Genomic DNA, 20,482 nt, shown 5'->3' on the forward strand with positions numbered 1-20,482 from the left:
ATAGCTTAACGGCGTCCCGTTACGGTGGATGCCACGTGTCGGTCACCCTTGACGAAAGCACTTCTGTGACGCGCGATTTATCGTCATGGAAGTGGACACTTCCGTGATGATAATTTTGGTAATGTCATGGAACACTTCTACAACAGCACAGGTATGACACTCTTGATTCTGTCATAAAATCGTCATGGATGTACATGCATGACAAAAAACGCGACCTACACGTATCATCACGGAAGTGTATTTTTTGTAGTGGTTGTATTTGCACATATCGAGCATATTGTTTGTATGATTTGAAATGCTTGGTATGTGTGGGATCCGACAACCTAGTTGTTTATCCTTGGTAGCCTCTCTTACTGGGAAATGTCTCCTAGTGCTTCCACTGAGCCATGGTAGCTTGCTACTGCTCCAGAACACATAGGCTGGCCAGCATGTGCCCTTCTTCGTTCCTGTGTCTGTTCCTTCGGGGAAATGTCACGCGTTGTTCCTTTAAGTCCTTGTAGCTTGCTACGACTTGGGTTCATACGTTGATGACCGACACGTTCGTTGCTGGGTCATGTATGCCTGTCCATGTAAGTTAGTGCCACTTTGGGTTCACGACTAGTCATGTCGGCCCGGGTTCTCTGTCATATGGATGCTAGCGACACTATCATATACGTGAGACAAAAGGCGCAAACGGTCCTGGGCCAGGTAAGGTGGCACCCGTGGGTATACCGTGCGCGAGGCCGCAAAGTGATATGATGTGTTACATGCTAGATCGGTGTGATTTAGGATCGGGGTCCCGACAGCTTTGGTATCAGAGCCTGACTGCCTGTAGGATTACCAAGCCAAACTGGTCGAACTTGAGTCTAGAAATGCTTAAGTTATATAAGGGAATTGATTGTGGAAGGGAATGTAAGCCTCTTTTTACTCCTTTACCTTATGCCCTCTGATCCGAGACATCCTCTTCTCTTCTACGGGGTTTAAGAACTAGGCTTCTCATCTTTCTATCAGGATCATGTGTTACTAATCCGTAGACTTATAGGATTGTTGGATTCAAGCCTCAGTTCAGTTCTTACTACCTCCGTGCTTTGACAGTTGCTCTCGGAACATTGATATTGTGATGTTGAGTGGTTATGCCACCATTTTGCAGGATGTCTCAAATATTTTTGAGCATTTACAGCCGTTATGCTGTCCGAGTCATCCCAGGTTTCTAAATAGTCTGATGCATTTGCAAATCCCTTCTTTCCGTTCTCGATGTTCCTTTGGGCCAGATTAACCACACTAATCGCCGTGTTGAGGTACTCCATTGCCTCGACATATATGTTGAAGCTATTATTATGACCCTAGGTGTCTTAGAGAACCACCAAGTAATCTAGCTTTGATTTGTATTCCCGGTGTGATGATTCTGGCCGTCATTCTCGAAAGCATCCCGTGATGCCACTTAGCTAGTAGGCATCCTATTCCTGGGTTTTTGAACCCGAGATTCACTCTACTCACTCATGTTGATAGTGTTTGCTAGTTCCTTCAGGATATTAGTAACCTTTGCGATAGTCCTCGAGGTTTGTGGTATTTCCTTATTCCAAATACCCTGAATTACTTATGGCAGAAGTTTCTCATTGAACCAAACAATCACAACCAGAGTGCTCTTGATGAGTTCTGTTGGGGAACGTAGCAGAAATTCAAAATTTTCCTACGTGTCACCAAGATCAATCTAGGAGGTGCTAGCAACGAGAGGGGAGGAGTGCATCTACATACTCTTCTAGATCGCGAGCGGAAGCGTTCAAGAGAACGGGGTTGATGGAGTCGTACTCGTCGTGATCCAAATCACCGATGATCCTAGCGCCGAACGGACGGCACCTCCGCGTTCAACACACGTACGGAGCGGGGACGTCTCCTCCTTCTTGATCCAGAAAGGGGCAGGAGAAGTTGATGGAGATCCAGCAGCACGACGGCGTGGTGGTGGAAGTAGCGGGATCCCGGTAGGGCTTCGCCAAGCGCAAGCAGGAAGGAAGAGGTGTCACGGGAGGGAGGGAGGCGCCAGGGCTTGGGGTGCTGCTCCCATGCGCCTCCCCACTATATATAGGGGTGGAGGGGGCTGGTTTCTTGCCCTCCAAGTCCATTGGGGCGTTGGCAAAGGTGGGGGAAAGAAATCCCATCATTTCCCTTCCCCACCAATTGTTATCCCCCTTTTTTAGGGATCTTGATCTTATCCCTTCGGGATATGATCTTATTCCTTCTAAGGTGGGATCTTGGTGCGCCTTAACCAGGGGTGTGGGGCCTTGCCCCCACTACCCACGTTCATGTGGATCCCCCCATGCAGGTGGGCCCCACTTCGGAACCTTCTAAAACCTTCCCGGTACAATACCGAAAAATCCCGAACATTTTCCGGTGGCCAAAAGAGGACTTCCCATATATAAATCTTTACCTCCGGACCATTCCAGAACTCCTCGTGACATCCGGGATCTCATCCGGGACTCCGAACAACTTTCGGTTAACCGCAGACAAATATCTCTACAACTCTAGCGTCACCGAACCTTAAGTGTGTACACCCTACGGGTTCGGGAGACATGCAGACATGACCGAGACGACTCTCCGGTCAATAACCAACAGCGGGATCTGGATACCCATGTTGGCTCCCACATGTTCCACGATGATCTCATCGGATGAACCACGATGTCGAGGATTCAATCAATCCCGTATACAATTCCCTTTGTCAATCGGTACATTACTTGCCCGAGATTCGATCGTCGGTATCCCAATACCTTGTTCAATCTCGTTACCTGCAAGTCACTTTACTCGTACCGTAACGCATGATCCCGTGGCTAACTCCTTAGTCACATTGAGCTCATTATGATGATGCATTACCGAGTGGGCCCAGAGATACCTCTCCGTCATACGGAGTGACAAATCCCAGTCTCGATTCGTGCCAACCCAATAGACACTTTCGGAGATACCTGTAGTGCACCTTTATAGCACCCAGTTACGTTGTGACGTTTGGTACACCCAAAGCATTCCTACGGTATCCGGTAGTTGCACAATCTCATGGTCTAAGGAAATGATACTTGACATTAGAAAAGCTCTAGCAAATGAACTACACGATCTTGTGCTATGCTTAGGATTGGGTCTTGTCCATCACATCATTCTCCTAATGATGTGATCCCGTTATCAATGACATCCAATGTCCATGGTCAGGAAACCATAACCATCTATTGATCAACGAGCTAGTCAACTAGAGGCTTACTAGGGACATGTTGTGGTCTATGTATTCACACATGTATTACGGTTTCAAGTTAATACAATTATAGCATGAACAACAGACAATTATCATGAACAAGGAAATACAATAATAACCATTTTATTATTGCCTCTAGGGCATATTTCCAACAGTCTCCCACTTGCACTAGAGTCAATATTCTAGTTCACATCACCATGTGATTAACACTCAAAGTTCACATCGCCATGTGACTAATACCCAAGAGTTTACTAGAGTCAATAATCTAGTTCACATCACCATGTGATTAACACTCAATGAGTTCTAGGGTTTGATCATGTTATGCTTACGAGAGAGGTTTTAGTCAACGGGTCTGCAACATTCAGATCCTTGTGTGCTTTACAAATCTCTATGTCATCTTGTAGATGCAGCTACCACGCACTACTTGGAGCTATTCCAAATAACTGCTCTACTATACGAATCCGGTTCACTACTCAGAGTCATCCGGATTAGTGTCAAAGTTTGCATCGACGTAACCCTTTACGACGAACCCCCTTTCCACCTCCATAATCGAGAAAATTCCTAAGTCCACTAGATACTAAGGATAAGTTCGACCGCTGTCATGTGATCCCTTCCTGGATCACTATTGTACCCCTTGACTAACTCATGGCAAGGCACAATTCAGGTGCGGTACACAGCATAGCATATTGTAGAGCCTACGTCTAAAGCATAGGGGACGACCTTCGTCCTTTCTCTTTCTTCTGCCGTGGTTAGGTCTTGAGTCTTACTCAATACTCACACCTTGTAACACAGCCAAGAACTCCTTCTTTGTTGATCTATTTTGAACTCCTTCAAAATCTTGTCACGGTATGTATTCATTTGAAAGTACTATTAAGCGTTTTTTATCTATCCTTATAGATCTTGATGCTCAATGTTCAAGTAGCTTAATCCAGGTTTTCCATTAAAAACACTTTTCAAATAACCCTGGATGCTTTCCAGAAATTCTACATCATTTCTGATCAACAATATGTTAACAACATATACTCATGAAAAATTCTATAGTGATCCCACTCACTTCTTTGGAAATACAAGTTTCTCATGAACTTTGTATAAACCCAAAATCTTTGATCATCTCATCAAAGCGTTCATTCCAACTCCGAGATGCTTACTCCAGTCCTTAGAAGGATTGCTGGAGCTTTGCATACTTGTTAGCATCTTTCAGGATTGACAAAACCTTCTGGTTGTATCACATACAACCTTTCCTCAAGAAAATCGTCGAGGAAACAATGTTTTGACATCCTATCTGCAAGATTTCATAAATAATACAGTAACTGCTAATATAATTCTAATAGACTCTTAGCATTGCTACGAGTGAGAAAGTCTCATCGCAGTCAACTCCTTGAACTTGCCGAAAACATCTTAACGAAAAGTCGAGTTTTCTTATTGGTGACACTTACCATCATTGTCTGTCTTCCCTTTAAAATCCATCTGTACCCAACAGCCTTACGACCATCAAGTAGTTCTTTCAAAGTCTATACTTTGTTTTCATACATGGATCCTCTCGGATTTTATGGCCTCGAGCCATTCACCGGAATCCGGGCCCACCATCGCTTCTCCATAGCTCGTAGGTTCATTGTTGTCTAGCAAAATGACTTCCAAGACAGGATTACGTACCACTCTGAAGTAGTACGCATCCTTGTCGTCCTATGAGGTTTGGTAGTGACTTGATCTGAAGTTTCATGATCACTATCATAAGCTTCCACTTCAATTGGTGTAGGTGCCACAGGAACAACTTCCTGTGCCCTGCTACACATTAGTTGAAGTGACGGTTCAATGACCTCATCAAGTCTCCACCATCCTCCCACTCAATTCTTTCGAGAGAAACTTTTCCTCGAGAAAGGACCCGTTTCTAGAAACAATCACTTTTGCTTCCAGATCTGAAATAGGAGGTATACCCAACTGTTTTGGGTATTCTATTAAGATGCATTTATCCGCTTTGGGTTCGAGCTTATCAGCCTGAAACTTTTTCACATAAGCGTCGCATCCCCAAACTTTTAAGAAACGACAGCTTAGGTTTCTCTAAACCATAGTTCATACGGTGTCGTCTCAACGGAATTGCGTGGTGCCCTATTTAAAGTGAATGCGGTTGTCTCTAATGCCTAACCCATAAACGATAGTTGTAATTCGATAAGAGACATCATGGTATGCACCATATCCAATAGGGTTCAGTTATGATGTTCGGACACACCATCACAATATGGTGTTCCAGGCGGTATTAGTCGTGAAACAATTTCCACAATTTCTTAATTGTGTGCCAAACTCGTAACTCAGATATTCATCTCTATGATCATATCACAGACATTTTATCCTCTTGTCACGACGATCTTCAACTTCATTCTGAAATTACTTGAACCTTTCAATAATTCAGACTTGTGTCTCATCAAGTAAATATTCTCAGCATCTACTCAAATCATCTGTGAAGTAAGAACATAACGATATCCACTGCGTGCCTCAGCACTCATTGGACCGCACACATCAAATGTATTACTTCCAACAAGTTGCTCTCTTGTTCCATCTTACTGAAAACGAGGCCTTTCAGTCATCTTGCCCATGTGGTATGATTTGCATGTCTCAAGTGATTCAAATCAAGTGAGTCCAAATGATCCATCTGTATGGACTTTCTTCATGCATATATACTAATAGACATGGTTTGCATGTCTCAATCTTTTCAAAAACGAGTGAGTCCAAAGATCCATCAACATGGAGCTTCTTCATGCGTTTTATAACAATATGACTCAAGTGGCAGTGCCACAAGTATGTGGTACTATCATTACTATCTTATATCTTTTGGCATGAACATGTGTATCACTACGATCGAGATTCAATAAACCATCCATTTTAGGTGCAAGACCATTGAAGGTATTATTCAAATAGACAGAGTAACCATTATTCTCCTTTAATGAATAACTGTATTGCGATAAACATAATCCAATCATGTCTATGCTCAACGCAAACACCAAATAATAATTATTCTGGTTTAACCCCAATCTCGATGGTAGAGGGAGCATGCGATGCTTGATCACATCAACCTTGGAAACACTTCCAACACATATCGTCATCTCACCTTTAGCTAGTCTCCGTTTATTCCGCAGCTTTTATTTTGAGTTGCTAACACTTAGCAACCGAACCGGTATCTAATACCCTGGTGCTACTAGGAGTACTAGTAAAGTACACATTAATATAATGTATATCCAATATACTTCTGTCGACCTTGCCAGCCTTCTTATCTACGAAGTATCTAGGGTAGTTCTGCTTCATTGACCGCTCCCCTCATTTCAGAAGCACTTAGTCTCGGGTTTGGGTTCAACCTTGGGTTTCTTCACTAGAGCAGCAACTGATTTTGTCGTTTCATGAAGTATCCCTTCTTGCCCTTGCCCTTCTAGAAACTAGTGGTTTTACAAACCATCAATAATTGATGCTCCTTCTTGATTTCTACTTTCGCGGTGTCAAACATCGCGAGTTGCTCAAGGATCATCATGTCTATCCCTGATATGTTATAGTTCATCACGAAGCTCTAATAGCTTGGTGGCAGTGACTATGGAGAACCATAACTATCTCATCTAGAAGATTAACTCCCACTCGATTCAAGTGATTGTAGTACTCAGACAATCTGAGCACATGCTCAACGATTGAGCTTTTCTCCCTTAGTTTGCAGGCTTAAGAAACTTGTCAGAGGTCTCATACCTCTTGACGTGGGCATTAGTCTGAAATCCCAATTTCAGTCTTTGGAACATCTCATATGTTCAGCGACGTTTCAAAATCGTCTTTGGTGCCACAATTTTAAACCGTTAGCATCACACACTGAACTATCACGTAGTCATCAAAACTTGTATGTCAGATGTTTCGTAACATCTACAGACGACGCTCGAGGTTCAGCACACCGAGCGGTGCATTAAGGACATAAGCCTTCTGTGCAGCAATGAGGACAATCCTCAGTTTACGGACACAGTCCACATAATTGCTACTATCAACTTTCAACTAAATTTTCTCTAGGAACATATCTTAGTAGAACTAAAGCGTAAGCTACGACATTATTTGCAAAGACCTTTTGACTATGTTCATGATAATTAAGTTCATCTGATTATTTAATGAACTCCCACTTAGATAGACATTCCTCTAGTCATCTAAGTGATACATGATCCGAATCGACTAGGCCATGTCCGATCATCACGTGAGATGGACTAGTTATCATCGGTGAACATCTCCATGTTGATCGTATCTACTATACGACTCATGTTCGACCTTTCGGTCTCTTGTGTTCCGAGGCCATGTCTGTATATGCTAGGCTCGTCAAGTCAACCTAAGTGTTTTTCTTGTGTTCCGAGGCCATGTCTGTACATGCTAGGCTCGTCAACACCTGTTGTATGCGAACGTTAGAATCTATCACACCCGATCATCACGTGGTGCTTCGAAACAACGAACCTTCACAACAGTGCACAGTTAGGGGGAACACATCTCTTGAAATTTTAGTGAGGGATCATCTTATTTATGCTACTGTCGTTCTAAGCAAATAATATGTAAACATGACAAACATCACATGCAAATCATAAAGTGACATGATATGGCCAATATCATCTTGCGCCTTTGATCTCCATCTTCGAGGCGCGACATGATCACCTTCGTCACCGGCATGACACCATGATCTCCATCATCATGATCTCCATCATCGTGTCTTCATGAAGTTGTCTCGCCAACTATTACTTCTACTACTATGGCTAACGGTTAGTAATAAAGTAAAGTAATTACATGGCGTTTTTCATTGACACGCAGGTCATACAATAAATTAAGACAACTCCTATGGCTCCTGCCGGTTGTCATACTCATCGACATGCAAGTCGTGATTCCTATTACAAGAACATGATCAATCTCATACATCACATATATCATTCATCACATCCTTTTGGCCATATCACATCACATAGCATACCCTGCAAAAACAAGTTAGACGTCCTCTAATTGTTGTTGCGTGTTTTACGTGGCTGCTATGGGTTTCTAGCAAGAACGTTTCTTACCTACGCAAAAGCCACAACGGTGATATGCCAATTGCTATTTACCCTTCATAAGGACCCTTTTCATCAAATCCGATCCGACTAAAGTGGGAGAGACAGACACCCGCTAGCCACCTTATGCATCAAGTGCATGTCAGTCGGTGGAACCTGTCTCACGTAAGAGTACGTGTAAGGTCGGTCCGGGCCGCTTCATCACACAATGCCGCCGAATCAAGATAAGACTAGTAACGGTAAGCAAATTGAACAAATCGTCGCCCACAACTACTTTGTGTTCTACTCGTGCATAGAATCTACGCATAAACTTGGCTCTGATACCACTGTTGGGGAACGTAGCAGAAATTCAAAATTTTCCTACGTGTCACCAAGATCAATCTAGGAGATGCTAGCAACGAGAGGGGAGGAGTGCATCTACATACCCTTGTAGATCGCGAGCGGAAGCGTTCAAGAGAACAGGGTTGATGGAGTCGTACTCGTCGTGATCCAAATCACCGATGATCCTAGCGCCGAACGGACGGCACCTCCGCGTTCAACACACGTACGGAGTGGGGACGTATCCTTCTTCTTGATCCAGCAAGGGGGGAGGAGAAGTTGATGGAGATCCAGCAGCACGACGGCGTGGTGGTGGAAGTAGCGGGATCCCGGCAGGGCTTCGCCAAGCGCAAGCGGGGAGGAAGAGGTGTCACGGGAGGGAGGGAGGCGCCAGGGCTTGGGGTGCTGCTCCCATGCGCCTCCCCACTATATATAGGGGTGGAGGTGGCTGGTTTCTTGCCCTCCAAGTCCATTGGGGCGTTGGCAAAGGTGGGGGAAAGAAATCCCATCATTTCCCTTCCCCACCGATTGTTATCCCCCTTTTTTAGGGATCTTGATCTTATCCCTTCGGGATATGATCTTATTCCTTCTAAGGTGGGATCTTGGTGCGCCTTGACCAGGGGTGTGGGGCCTTTCCCCCACTACCCACGTTCTTGTGGGTCCCCCCATGCAGGTGGGCCCCACTTCGGAACCTTCTAGAACCTTCCCGGTACAATACCGAAAAATCCCGAACATTTTTCGGTGGCCAAAATAGGACTTCCCATATATAAATCATTACCTCCGGACCATTCCGGAACTCCTCGTGACGTCCGGGATCTCATCCGGGACTCCGAACAACTTTCGGTTAACCGCATACTAATATCTCTACAACTCTAGCGTCACCGAACCTTAAGTGTGTAGACCCTACGGGTTCGGGAGACATGCAGACATGACCGAGACGACTCTCCGGTCAATAACCAACAGCGGGATCTGGATACCCATGTTGGCTCCCACATGTTCCACGATGATCTCATCGGATGAACCATGATGTCGAGGATTCAATCAATCCCGTATACAATTCCCTTTGTCAATCAGTATATTACTTGCCTGAGATTCGATCGTCGGTATCCCAATACCTTGTTCAATCTCGTTACCGGCAAGTCACTTTACTCGTATCGTAACGCATGATCCCGGGGCTAACTCCTTAGTCACATTGAGCTCATTATGATGATGCATTACCGAGTGGGCCCAGAGATACCTCTCCGTCATACGGAGTGACAAATCCCAGTCTCGATTCGTGCCAACCCAACAGACACTTTCGGAGATACCTGTAGTGCACCTTTATAGCCACCCAATTACGTTGTGACGTTTGGTACACCCAAATGATTCCTACGGTATCCGGGAGTTGCACAATCTCATGGTCTAAGGAAATGATACTTGACATGAGAAAAGCTCTAGCAAACGAACTACACGATCTTGTGCTATGCTTACGATTGGGTCTTGTCCATCACATCATTCTCCTAATGATGTGATCCCGTTATCAATGACATCCAATGTCCATGGTCAGGAAACCATAACCATCTATTGATCAATGAGCTAGTCAACTAGAGGCTTACTAGGGACATGTTGTGGTCTATGTATTCACACATGTATTACGGTTTCCAGTTAATACAATTATAGCATGAACAACAGACAATTATCATGAACAAGGAAATACAATAATAACCATTTTATTATTGCCTCTAGGGCATATTTCCAACAAGTTCTCCATTATATGATTGTGAAGCTGCCAGTCCTCCCTCTTCTGCATGGGTTATTCGGAAGAAATATGTTGGACTTGTTCGACATGCTAATCTATGCATCCACAACTCAGAAAATCGCATGTTCCATTGAGTTGCCCCTCTTTAGTTGTATTCCGGCCTTCCTCTATCAGTTGATAGTCAAGAGCATGTGTGCATTCATGTTCATCAATGCCTTTTACTCTTGTGGTCCATCAAGCCGTTCTAGTTCAGAATGACTAGGAGAAACAAACTCCAGTACCTCATCCATTTCTTGGATTGGGTCAAAGCAGTTGTATTCCGCAGATCAAAATGCTAAACCAGCTTTTGTTCTTTTCTACCTTGGAGTGTCACCTCCTTCATGTCAGGAATGTCATGAGAATTGCACAACCGCTTATGAATTCGGGTACAGTGATACTCCTCACCATCATTATTCATTTCTCTGTCTCCGTGTTGTTGTAACCGGAATACCGACAAGTGAATCGTGATGTATGAAATCAATACTCATAGCAACTCCGTTGCTTGGTAGTTAATGGACAATACTTTCATGCTTAGCGTGCTCGTTATTGAACCATCATCCTAAGATTGAACGTGCTACCTAGTCCATATTTCCTGGTGCACTCTCTGATCAAAGAGTTAGGATTGTGTCAATCCCATTCGTATTTTGATCACATCTTCTTGACTCGAAAGCAAGATTGCTCCCGAGCTTAATAGCATATCGGTGGTTCATGATTTTCCGAATATCTTCTCGGAAGTATTATCAGGTTGTCCCCTGACCGCTATGTTGAGCTCGTGATCAAGTTGGTTTCTTGTAAACCACCCCTTCTCCAAGAATCTGTGTTGGATATCCCTGAGCTGATTGGTTAAGCTAAACAACAACTTGGAGAGTTGGAAGATAAAAGCTTTGCCTTACTTAGTTCATTCCAGGGGATATCTTTTGTGTGTGTGTTGAAGAAACATGATATCTTCATCGGTTGATCTCCGAGATCAATTGTTGGACCTATTGTCTTATCCAAGCTTTGATTTGGGTATGGGCTATCATCAAATAAAATCAGAATCAACAATGTTCGTAATGTTGTCTTACTCGTGGTTAATCCCTCAAGCATTACACCATTATATTCTGTTGGTCTGACCAATGCTATCACATTGTTCACATAATGGTGGAACTCCAGTGATATGGAAATTCCAATGAGTGTTGTTGAGCCCATCAGCAGCATTTTGTCTCCTCCATGATTCATATTGAACATCAAGCTAGTGTTGGAAACTTTTGTAAGCATTATCTTCATGTCCCGTCCAGGAAGCATATGTTTGGCGCAAGAAGTGACTTTCTCCAAGTTCACATGCATTAGGTGCAAGTTGTCGTCGTGAATTGGACAAAGATTGTTTTTTCTTCCTCTGGAAACATCCCAAGTCAGTTATGCATGTGCGAATGTATTCTATGGTTTGGTAGATAATTACCTCCACTCCATATGTATTCCGTAGCACACCAAGCCACTGATTGAGTTGTTCAAGGAGAAGAAGTTCCTTCTTAAGAGCATGCCTGATGCAAGGACTTCGATATCCTCGATGATGGTTCCCAACCAGAACTCAGTAGTGTTTTGTGGTAAGGATTCTTTGTGCTCACGCTTGTCTTGTACAGTGTGTTCACATGTATCTTGCAACCTAGCTCATGTTTTGGAGCTAGCTACCGTAGTTCATTTCCCGAGAATCTCGCAACGTCATCTCGTCAGTTTGTGTTGCAAACTTTCTTTTCCAGACATGTTGTCTAAAATATTTAGTTATACTGGAATCGGCTTCTTTGCCGTCCGCCATGGTGGACGGCAAAGGCATGGATCACGGATGGCAAACATCTTTGCCGTCCGCCAGCAGACGGCAAACTGTCCGTCTGAAATGTGCCAGCAAAGGCCTTCTTTGTCGTCCGCTTCCTGGAAACGGACGGCAAAGGATTATGCCGTGCGCCATCCGGTGCCAGCAGACGGCAAAGACAACGGACGATAGTGCGGTGGCGTCAGAGCCGTTAGGGGGTTAACGGTGCTCTTTGCCGTCTGCCAGCTGACGGCAAAGAGTCAAAGCTCTTTGCCGTCCACTGACAGACGGCAAAGAGCTCAGCTAGGCAGTACTCAGAAGCTGCCACGTGGCCAGCTATCCCATCCGCTGGCAGACGACAATTTGAACAAATAGGCAGCCAGTGTTCCCAGGTTTCATAGGTAGCTGCCACGTGTCCTCTTTGCCGTCCGCTAGCAGACGGCAAAGAGGCTATGTATCCCCTGTTTTTATTTGAATCCATTTAATTTGACAGGGTTTCAAACACAGATATACATATATATTTTTTTCATAGGCACACACAGATATACATATATGATGTATCCAACAAACAGATATACATATACATATCTATCTCCATCCATGAGAACATACATATATACATAAGAAACATAGTTCCATCCATATATACATATTACATATCACAATGTTCATCCAACACATTGTTCCATGCATCCATATAACAAGTTCCACATTTTTCATCGATACAAACAGAAAAGGATAAGGTAAACAAGCACTCCATGCATCCATGCAAGCTTCCATATAGTGAATTAAATCTGCAAAATGGAAACACAAAAGTTAGAAGAAGAAGAAGAAGAAGAATAAGTAAGCATACTTAGGTAAAATGGAGCTCACCTAGCTAATTGTGCCATTTTTGAGTGAACTAAGCATATTATGCCATTTTTTATATAACTTGGAGCTAACTTCATTTTGGAGAAGAAGAAGAAAACTAGAACAAGAAGAAGAAGAAGACTAGTAGAAGAAGAAGAAGTTCTTCTTTTCTTCTCCTTCCTTTTCTTCTTCTTCTTCTTCTTCTTCTTCTTCTTCTTTTCTTCTTCTTCTTCTTCTTCTTCTTCTTCTTCTTCTTCTTCTTTTTCTTCTTCTTCTTCTTCTTCTTCTTCTTCTTCTTCTTCTTCTTCTTCTTCTTCTTCTTTTCTTCCTATTCCTTCTTTACTTCCTCTTCCTTGATTTTCTTCATCTTATTATGTCATTTGTGGACTAACTAGGCTAAATTATGTCATAAATGGACTAAATAAGAAGAAAAATGCCATTTTTGAGCTTACCTAGCTAATTATGCCATTTTTGACCTAACTAAGCATATTATGCCATTTTTATATAACTTAGAGCTAACTTCATTTTGGAGAAGAAGAAGAAGAAGACTAGAAGAAGAAGAAGATCTTCTTCTTCTTCTAGTCTTCTTCTTCTCCTTCTTCTTCTTCTTCTTCTTCTTCTTCTTTTCTTCCTATTCCTTCTTTCCTTCCTCTTCCTTGATTTTCTTCATCTTATTATGTCATTTTTGGACTAAATAGGCTAAATTATGTCATAAATGGACTATATACGCTAATTAAGAAGAAAAATACCGTTATCACGGAGGTGTAGGAATGGTCGGGGCTGCGCCAGTGCCAGATGGAGGTGAAGGACCGGTCGGGGTTCCGGCATTGGCAGAAGGAGTGGTCAATGCTTGTCGGGAGCCATGCTGCACCAAAGGTCATTTCCCATAATGTATCGTTGGCAAGTTTGCAAACTGAAATGTGAATAGTAGTAAGCAACGACCATTCAAATCAAACTCATCGTGGTCGCCGGAGCAATCTGGGGCATCGGCGGAGAGGCCTGACCATTTTTCTCGCACAAGCTCTGCACATTTGGTTCTAACGAGTCAGTCATATTAGATAGTAATGCGAACATTACGTGCATGATTGGGCTAATATGCACGAGAAACGTACCACGATGAGCTCGTATAGGGCCCGGTTAGCGCTGTCGTTCCGGTTCCTCTCCTCCTCCAACAGCTTAGTCGTCTTCTCCTCCATCTCCCTCTCCGCCACCTCCCTTTGTGCCTCCCTTTTTGCCTCCTCCAGAAGCTCCTTCGTCTTCAATATCTCTTTCTCCACAATAGCCTGCAACACACCACTCCTCGTTAGCATTGTAATCATCGACGGACGCACACACAATGTAATGGAGGAAAGGTGAGAGAGTCCGTATAACTAACCGCCATGGCGATCTCCGCGGGCCGTGCACGAGGCATTATCTTAGGATCGGAGCTACTCAGACGCTTCTTGATCTACGGGAGAGTCTTAGGACAACGTATCAGTCCATCACCAATGGCTAGAGAGCCATGGGACCTCCCGCCACCAGATATCATCACTAGCTCTGTATCAAAAGGATCCTGGCTCGGGTTAAAGTCCTCCCCTTTCCTCGCCTTCCCCTCGTGTCTGTATTTCACAAGCTTGTGGTGGGAGGTCTTGTTGGTGAAGTTCTCTGGATCATCTAGGTCAGACTCCCTGAATAGCTTGGCCTTCTTGTACGGGGCCATATGGGGCATGCCATAGAGGTCGAACAGACCTGGCACAGGCTTGTTGTGGTGGTGCGCCTGAGAGAGAGGAACAAAATATTAGTTAAGGGCTCAAGCTAGCATGAAGAATGATATTGCTATGTAAATATGTCATTTTGGAGCTAACAAAGGTTATTATGTCATTTTCGAGGAAAATAAGCTAAGTTTAGGTCATTTTCGAGGTAACCAAGAGTATTATGCCATTTTTGACCAAAGTATGCTAATTATGTCATTATTGAGCCATCCAAGGTTATTATGTCTTTTTAGAGCTAACATAGCATATTTAGGCATTCTATAGAGCTATCCATGGATATTGTGTCATTTCAGAGCTAAATATGTCATAAATGAACTATCTAGCACGAAGAATGAATTGCATGAATCATGTAGCAAACCACATACCCAGTTATCCCCGTACTCAAACAGGTTGGAGCTCCCTTGATGGTGTGGCACACCTTCCATTTGGTCGCGCTTATCCTTGGTCCTTTGGTGTTCGACTTTCCATTGGTCAGAGCACCACGCATCCACCAACGCCTCCCAACAGTCCATCTTATCCACACACCATCTCGGGGGCACCTAAGTGAGTCAAGAGAAATTTCAGCGCTACGACTATGAATTAAATCAAGAAAACTAAGTTCAAGGCCTTAAGAATAGGTAATTACCTGCATGTACTTCTCCTTACTTAGAAACTTGCCGCGACACTTCTGCTTGCCCCTCCTAATACCCTTCGAGGCGTAGTAGTCTCGAACTGCCTGCACTCGAGCCTCATGCCTTAAGTTCTAAAGTAGGCGCTTGCACTCGTTTTCGACAACCATAGCCATGGCCTCCTGCTCTCCCTCTAAAACCCTATAGAAGGTCTGCAATCAAACAAGGCAACACTGATTAGTACAATCGCTAGGTAGTGTTCATTTTTAATTCCGTAAAGGAGAAATTACTCAAAACCTACGGAAAACAATGTCGGCCACCATCTCGCACAAGACACCGTCGACCCTCTCCTCCGACGGGGCCGGGGCAACCGAGTATAGCTCCCAGGTCAGTGCTAGATGTGGAACCTGACCCTCACCGGGCAACGTGACCCACCCAGGGAAGTGATGCCGGCAAAGCACACCAAGGACCTGGTTGGGCCTACAGGAACCACGGGGGCGTACCCAGCCCCTGTAGTATGACAAGGCCAATGCATTAGATATTAATTTGAAGGAACATGAAGGCAAAAGGTTAAAAAATAGTAAATGCACTTACTTCAACCCTTTAGGCTCAATCAAGCACCTCTGGTTGGGGGTCGTCGGCATGGGCGGGAGCTTTGTACAGCCACGCTTGTAGACCTTCTTGCCCTTCTCAACCAGCTCGTCGTCGCTTTAGCTATCTTCTGAAAAGATGTACTCGCTACCATCCTCTGTGCCACTAGCCTCCGGAGTCTCGTGGGCCGAAGACCCCGTGACCAGAGTCTTCTGGGACGAAGACCCCGTGACCGGAGTCTTCTGAGACAAAGACTCTGCGACCGGACTCACGTGGGGCGAAGGATCAGCGACCCGAGTATGGTGGGGGGAAGGATCAGCGACCGGAGGCCCATGGACCAGAGTCCGAGATGGGTCCACGTCAGACGGAGCACTCCTATGGTCGGGTGAATCAACTAAGGGTGGCAGCGAGGAAGGCGTAATAGCCTTCCTACCTCTCCCGCTGCCACGTCCACCTCTACCAGCCTTCTTCGTCCTCCCCTGACCTCTCCCAGCCGAAGAAGAAGCAGCAGCCGCAGTTGTCTGCATACCGTCTAGCAGCGCTCTCCGGAGGGGCTGGGCTGGAATAATGGAACCAGCCCTCCCAGTAGCGCTCGCAGGAGGCTCGGGGCGCTCTGGACCCTTGCCCACCATCCTGTCAACACCTACAATGACAAAAAGTAAACGAAATTAGTACAACATAAAAAATTTGGATACCTGACATGAACATAATAATATGTATATAATTTAAGTGTATAATAATCATGACCATAATAAAAATACACCCAATCAACACAAATATATATGGGGTCGGGGTGTGCTGTCAGGGTGTCGGGGTGTCGGGGTCGGGTGTCGTGCCGGGGTCGGGGTGTCAGGGTCGGGGGTCGGGGGTAAGGGTGGGTGTGGTGTCAGGGTGTCGGTGGTCGGGGTGTCAAGTGTCGGGTTGTCGGTGGTCGGGGTCGTGGTCGGGGTGTGGTGTCAGGTTGTCGGGGTGTCGGGGTCGGGGTGTGGTGTCAGGTTGTCGGGATGTCGGGGTCAGGGTGTGGTGTCAGGGTGTCCGGGTGTCGGGGTCGGGGTGTCATGCCGGGGTGTCGTGTCGGGGTCGGGCCGGGGTGTCAGGGTGTTGGGCTTGGGGTCAGGGTCGGGGTCGGGGTGTGGTGTCAGGGTGTCGGTTGGTCGGGGGGTCGGGGTCGGGGTCGGGGTGTCGTGCCGAGGTGTCGGTGTGTCGATCGGGTGTCGGGTCAGGGTCGGGGTCTCTTTTTTCCTTTTCTTCTTCTCTTCTTCTTCTCCTCCTCCTCTCCTCTTTCTTGTTCTTCTTCATCTTCTTCTCCTCCTCTCCTCTTTCTTCTTCTTCTTCTTCTTCTTCTTCTTCTTCTTCTTCTTCTTCTTCTTCTTCTTCTTCTTCTTCTTCTTCTTCTTCTTCTTCTTCTTCTTCTTCTTCTTTCTTCTCCTCCTCCTCCTCCTCCTCCTCTTCTTCTTCTTCTTCTTCTTCTTCTTCTTCTTCTTCTTCTTCTTCTTCTTCTTCTTCTTCTTCTTCTTCTTCTTCTTCTTCTTCTTCTTCTTCTTCTTCTTCTTCTTCTTCTTCTTCTTCTTCTTCTTCTTCTTCTTCTTCTTCTTCTTCTCCTGCTCCTCCTCCTCCTCCTCCTCCTCCTCGTGCACCTCCTCCTCCTCCTCCTCCTCCTCTTCTTCTTCTTCTTCTTCTTCTTCTTCTTCTTCTCCTTTTTCCTCTAATTAAACCTAGCACTAATTAAACTAAAACAAAACAGGAAAACTACCCCTAAACCTAGCTATTCTTCTTCTCCTCCTCTTCTTCTAATTATTCTTAGTTTTTTCCATGACTAAACGTAAACCTAAAACTAAACTAAACCTAAGACCAAACTAAAAGTAATCTAAACTAAACTAAATATAAAACCAAACTAAAAGAATTCAAAAATAAACTAAATCTAAAACAGAACTAAAAGTAATATAAACTAAAAAAAGAAGAAAAAAAGAGGAGAACAGGGCTCACCTACGGCAGGGGTGGGACGGCCTGCGGGAGGCCGGCAGGGCCCAGGGGCGCCAGGCAGCGGGGTTGCTCGGTGGCGGAGGAGCCCTGGCCGGGCGGAGGGAGCGCCGGGCGGTGGTGGCGACGGGGATGCAGGGCTCCGGGGCGGCGGGGTGGCGCTGGCCGGGTGGTGGTGGCCACGGGGCCGCAGGGCTCCGGGGCGGCGGTGGTGGCGTCGGGGCCGCAGGGCTTTGGGGCGGCGGGGTGGTGCTGCGGTGGGGTGGGCCGGCGGCAGCATGACGAGCGGCGGTGGGGTGGCGCTGGCCGGCGGAGGGGCGCCGGGCGGTGGTGGCGACGCGGCCGCAGGGCTCCAGGGCGGCGGGGTGGTGCTGCGGCGGGGTGGGGCGGCAGCAGCATCCGGGCGGCGGCGGTGCGGGTGCGGGTGCGAGTTAGATTGGGGCGCGGGGTGAGAGAGGGGGGAGAGAGGGGGTGGGGCCGGAGAGACAGAGAGCGTGCATAGGAGGGGTGAGATGGCCGTTAGCTGGGCCCTTTCTTTGCCGTCCGCCAGCGGACGGCAATGGTCTAGAAGGCGGACGGCAAAGACTAGGCAGACGGCAAAGAAGCTGACCTAGCCACGCCGTGCCCTATGGGGCCCACCTGGCTCTTTGCCGTCTGCTTTCTAGCTCTTTGCCGTCAGCTGGCTGAAGGCAAAGAACCAGCTGATGGAAAATAGCCTTTTTGCCATCGGCCCTTTCTTTCCGTCCGCTTTGTGGAAGCTGACGGCAAAGAGCCTCTTTGCCGTCAGCTGGCAGACGGCAAAGAAGTGGATTCCAGTAGTGTATACCAACCAGATCTGAATCTCAGAAAGATATAATGGTTGGAACCTTTCCAAGATCTATGATGTAGGTCCCGACAAGGTTGATGTTAAAGGAGCAGGCGCAGGCGAGGAGTCCCGAGGCATCAGGCAAACGTTTCCATATTTGTGCAACGAGACCAAGACCAGCAGGACGGCAGGACGAAGGTCATCGCGGAGCCCACGACGGCGTCACTACCAGATCCTTTGGCAGGCGAAGACCACCTTTTGTCAGGATAGCTTTTACTAGCTGTCCCCCTTCAAATTGACCGTTGTGGGATCCCTTCCCACCTAACATTTGGGAAGAGGATCGGGGCCTCTATAAATAGGGCTAGCCACCAGCATAGGAGGCAACTGAACGGGGATGGATCATTCAGAGCATCCACAACCTCACAAGCTCACCGAGCTCAAGAACACCTCTCCTCAGGAGGTTGTTCTTCCCTTGTACTTGTTCATCCTCAACCTACAAGGAAATCCACCACACCACACTGGAGTAGGGTATTACACCAAATCGGTGGCTCGAACCAGTATAAACTCTTGTGTACCTTGTTCTTCGAGTTCGACAAGCTGAGTTTTGAGATCGTGGTGAGTGAGCGAGCTAGGGGGAGGGAGAGATCTTCGTGCGCACCCCAGAGTTCGAACCTTAAGGGTTTTGCCGGAACCCGAAATCCGACACACACCTTCCTTTTTCATGCAAATTAAACGATAACGAAACCTTATCTTCTTATGCTAATGGCAGATATGATTACTATGATGTGGAATGAATAGAAGAATTTGTTGCTTTTGAGGATGCTTATGAAATTGAATCTTTATTTGAAAATTATGAATCTCTTGATGATGATGCTTATAGGCCTGAAAATTTTGCTATACTTAAATATTGCTATGAGAATTATGAATACAATGCCGATATTGATGTGTTTATTGAGAAAGTCTCCACTGTCCAGGAAGAGACTAATATTTTGCAGGAAACTATTGAAGAAGAAATTGATGACACTGTGAGCTCATCATATGAAAAAGATGAGAAGGAAAGAGAAGAACAAAAGGAGGAAGAGAGGAGTGATCACCCGTGCCCACCTTCTAATGAGAGTAACTCTTTATCACATACATTGTTTAATTTCCCTTCGTGCTTACCGAAGGATGCATGCTATGATGATTCCTGTGATCCCTTGGATTCGTTTGAAATATCCCTTTTTGATGAACTTGATGGTTGCTATGCTTGTGGCCATGATGCCAATATGAATTATGCTTATGGAGATGAACTTGCTATAGTTTCTTATGTTAAGAATGAAATTGTTGCTATTGCACCCACGCATGATAGTCATATTATCTTTTAGAATTCTCCCAACAATACTATATCGGAGAAGTTTGCGCTTATTAAGGATTATATTGATGCATTGCGTTTTACTACTATACATGATGATTTTGATAAATATAATATGCATCTCTACTTAAACATGGTGCTCAATGCTATATATTATTTCCCAATGATGTATGACTATCCTATGATGTTTGAGTAGATCCGTTTTGTCCTATGGGTTGATTGATGATCGTGATTGGTTTGAATGGCATATTTTATTATTGGTGTTTTCCTATGGTGCTCTCCTTGTCGCGCAAGCATGAGGGATCCCCGTTTTAGGGTTGCAACATGTTCATGATTTGCTTATGGTGGGTGGCATGAGTGACAGAAGCACAGACCCGAGTAAGTAAGTTTTGATTGTGTATGGGAGTAATGAGGAC

The sequence above is a fragment of the Aegilops tauschii genome, chromosome 2, assembly GCF_002575655.3.
Source record: "Aegilops tauschii subsp. strangulata cultivar AL8/78 chromosome 2, Aet v6.0, whole genome shotgun sequence".
Lineage (NCBI taxonomy): Eukaryota > Viridiplantae > Streptophyta > Magnoliopsida > Poales > Poaceae > Aegilops > Aegilops tauschii.